This window comes from Meleagris gallopavo, chromosome 7, assembly GCF_000146605.3.
Source record: "Meleagris gallopavo isolate NT-WF06-2002-E0010 breed Aviagen turkey brand Nicholas breeding stock chromosome 7, Turkey_5.1, whole genome shotgun sequence".
NCBI classification, from domain to species: Eukaryota; Metazoa; Chordata; class Aves; order Galliformes; family Phasianidae; genus Meleagris; species Meleagris gallopavo.
In genome coordinates this window covers 4,252,864-4,256,814 of record NC_015017.2, presented here as the reverse complement: position 1 = coordinate 4,256,814, position 3,951 = coordinate 4,252,864, and positions in this window count along the sequence as shown.

The following is a 3,951-nucleotide window of genomic DNA, read 5'->3' as shown; positions in this document are numbered from 1 at the left end:
TTTATTTGTTCTTAATTTATTTTTATTTCCTTTTATTTTTCATTTTGTTCTTTATTTTTGTTACTTCCTTTTTATTATTATTTATTTTTTCTTTTCTATTTCCTTTTTATTTTTTTCATTAGTATTCTTTATTTCCTTTTTTATTTTTCATTTTTATTTTTCGTTTTTATTTATTTTTATTTATTTCCTTTTAATTTTTCATTAAAATTTTTCTTTCATTAATTTTTCATTATTTTATTTCTTTTATATTTTATAAAATAATTTTATAATCGTTTATAATATTTCATATGTTACACTTAATTTCTTACTGCATTTTGTTCTAAAATGCATCCTGGTGTCTGAATAATTCCCACCTATTCCATGGCAGGCAGAGCTGACCCCTTGGAGCTGCCAGTGCAGCATGAAGCTGCCTGCAGCAACTCAGGTGTGCTTTTCAGTAGCAGAGGTGAGTGGCAGCGGGCTTTAATTAGCAGTTTCACTGCAAAATAGCTGCTTGATTAACATTTTTCTTTTCTTTTGCCCAGGAAATAAAACCTTCTTGGGGATGCTGAATGGGGTGGGGGCTGTGTGCAGCGGGCCCGCTGCTGGGGTACCCCCTTATAGGGGGGCTGCTGTTGGGGGTGCTTTAGGCAGGAGGGCCCACCTCCCTGCAGTCCCCTCCGTGTTGCTGGGGATGCTCAACCCCTGCCAACAAACTCCACGCGCACACGGAGGCATTTTTGTTTCATATTTTATTGAATTTCATTTATATTAAATTAAAAATATATTTCTGACAGATTCATGTAACAAAAAGGCAGAACAGTTTTCAAATTGTTCAGCTGGGATGAGCGTGGGTCGATGCAAGGTGGGCCGCAGTCTACATTTGCCTTAACAAACAGATAAAGCTCTACCCCAAGGGCTGTGAGGAGAAACGTGGGACTGCACACGGGGGGGCAAAGTATAACCACACACAGAGAAGGTCTGCAGGCTTCTCCCCAGCCTCCAAACAAGACAAAAGGGGAGGGAAGGGAAAAAGAAAAAGAAAACAAACGAGAAACCGTGAAAAGAAGGGAAATTATGCTAAAATATGTACCTAATATTAACCCAGGTCAGTGTCTTAACAGTGCATAATCCTCAACAGCTAAAATATGAGAAAGGAAAGGTTAAAGTAACGTTACGCCACACACAACTGGCATACCCTACTGTGTAAGCAAGTGCAGAAAGTCTGAACACACCACGATAGTGCTAAAACACAGAATCACACAGAATGACAAAAATGGTATTTCTAACCAAAAACCAGAGAGTGGGAAGGGGAAGAAAGAAAAGGGGAAGGAGCGCATAAATCACAAGCAAATTACCTATATACAAATCAACCCTAAGGACGATTATGTTCCAAATAATGGTGACCACAAGGAAAATAAAAGCAACATTATCCTTATTTACAAATGCAACTAGCTGTGTCTTTAACAAGCTATAAAAATACTATTCACATTTTCAAAGTAACATACAGTAGTTTTTGTATTTTTGTGTTTTTGTTTCAGAAAGGCAGCTAACTCTGAATGCATCACTTTGCACGAAATGAGCGTCTTCCCCAACAAACCGATGCTCCTCTTCTTCTGAAGGTACTTCTAAGGTAGAATTACTGTGTCATGATCTCTTCGCGCTGTCAGAACCCAGAGAACTGCCCCAAATCCAGAGCCCCCTCACCCCCACCTCCACCTCCCTCTGCAGGGCTGTGCCCACCTGGCAGGAGTGCTGCTGCTCCTGTATCTCCTCCCAGCTGGGGCCCTACCTCATTGTCCTCCCAGCTTGGGAAGGTGACCTTCACACTAGAGAATACATAGTTTGAGGACCACAAGGACAGCAAATGTCTTTTGGGTATCTCTGTTTTCACAAAGAGACTTCTTTCCCCCTCCATTTCCCCTCTGTACCCTAGGGTTGCCACCTCTTTAGAAACTCCAGCTTACAATGTTGGGGAAATGTCAAAAACTGGGCAGAAGAAAAACCAAACCAAAAGGTGAAAACCATTGTGAATAATGTTACAAATGCACACCCATTTCCAACATTGAAACGCTATTAAAAACTGCGTTCTCAATAATCTGCATTATCAGTATGCCCCACCATGAAAAGACAAGGACCCAGCAACTTCCTTCTGCCCCATCTCCAAAGGAACGCTGCCTTGAGTGCATTCAAAGTTAGCTACCCCTTACACAGCTGCTCAGTATTAATCGACCCATTTAACAGCAGTACCAGCTTATGCTACATATGTCATAGTACCTTACCTCAAAGGAACGGCGTACGTATCTACATTTATAAAATACCATTCACAGTTTATTACTGTGGTTATCCCAAAAGGGTTTAGTCTTCGGAGCGCTATGGACATAATAGGGTGTTTTATCCCTAAGAGGGCTCGCAGCCTGGGCAGGGCACGGGGACAGAGGTGCTGCTATCAGCAAGAGTGTGCTGTGCAGGGTGCACCTTAGCCCTGGTGGTTCCATCCACAACACTTTTGGAGCACAATCTCATGGCTTTTTTTTTTTTTACTGGGGGAGGGAGGAACAGGGATGCATCTATTCACATGGCCTAACACCTTACAAATCTCTAAAATCCCTCTCTACCAAGGTCCAAAACTCTCTAATTATAAAGAAGAATAGGAAAAAAAAAAAAGTAGTGCTAACTGTTCACACTTCCTAATAGGGATAAAGTCCTTTGCCTCCTCCTCAGCTCAGCACAGACCCCCCCTCCCTACCAGCTGGGCTCACCACTTCAACCTCCCTCTGTTTTTCAGGAAGTCCTACTGTCATCAGTCAGACTTAACACATCCCAGAGGATGCTCTGCCTTGTCCCAGTCTGCGAACAGACACCAGCCCTGGCCGTGGGACAGATGGAGATGCCTTACCTTCAGCCTTACCTTCCAGTCATCTCTGAGAGAGCAGCGAGCCCCCTCACAGCATCAGGTACTAAATCTGAGTGGTGGAGTATGACCATGTGCTTCAGTAAAGTGACTTGTGTGTCCACCTTCATTCTTGAACACTTGAGAGTTGCTTCAAACCATGGAACATTGTTATTTATTCCTGATTTGAAAACCCCACTTTAATGGTGGCCATTTTTACCTGCGTAACACTTAGCAAAAGGCCAAAAAAACCCACAAACCAGGGCATGTTCTGAGCAGCTGAGGCTGCCCTGTGCAGCCGTGCTTCTTTGCGTTGTGAGGAAATGTAATATTGCAGCCACCCAGCCCCTGCCTGCGTGCAGCCCTGGCTTGTGGAAGTGACATTAGAACCCAAATCCAGAATGTGTAACAACAGATGAGCTGTTCTGTCAGCAGCAGAGATCTACAATCCAGAATAATGGGAACACTACAAGTGATAGATCTAGAAATGAACAGGTGTACAGTCTTTTTTATATTATTGCAAGTAAAAAGATCTCCTACAAACAATGGCAGAAGAGAACTCTGGGTGACGCTGTCTGTTCTGAGGTGATGGTCTTCAAGAGCCCAAGAAGTCACTGATCACCCGAGGCTTGCCTAGTCCATGTTAAAGCCTATTTTCTACAGGTCCCCATTGAGCTCAAGAGCCTTCAAAAGAGATGAACACCTACCTGAGCTTGCACCCAGCTCCCAACTGGCAATGTGCACAGGCTCCAGCAGCAATAACACAGCTGCCCTGCACACACCGTTTCAGGGCTTCTCCTCACTACCCCAGAGGACCACATGAAATGATCTCATTGCATACAGTCCCTGCAGTCAGGAGTGCATTTCCACCAAGTGCTGGGATCCAGGGTCAGTGCAACCATTTTTTTTTTTGTAAGAGAAAAAACATCTCTGAGCTGAGCTTAGGGCACCTGGAGCACATCCATGTGATGACTCCAATCACTGCTATGCACTCAAGATAAGTCGTAAATACTCCACTACGTCTAAGCAAATGGTCATATATGCTTAACTCCTTAGCTATTTTGCAAAAAAAAAAAAAA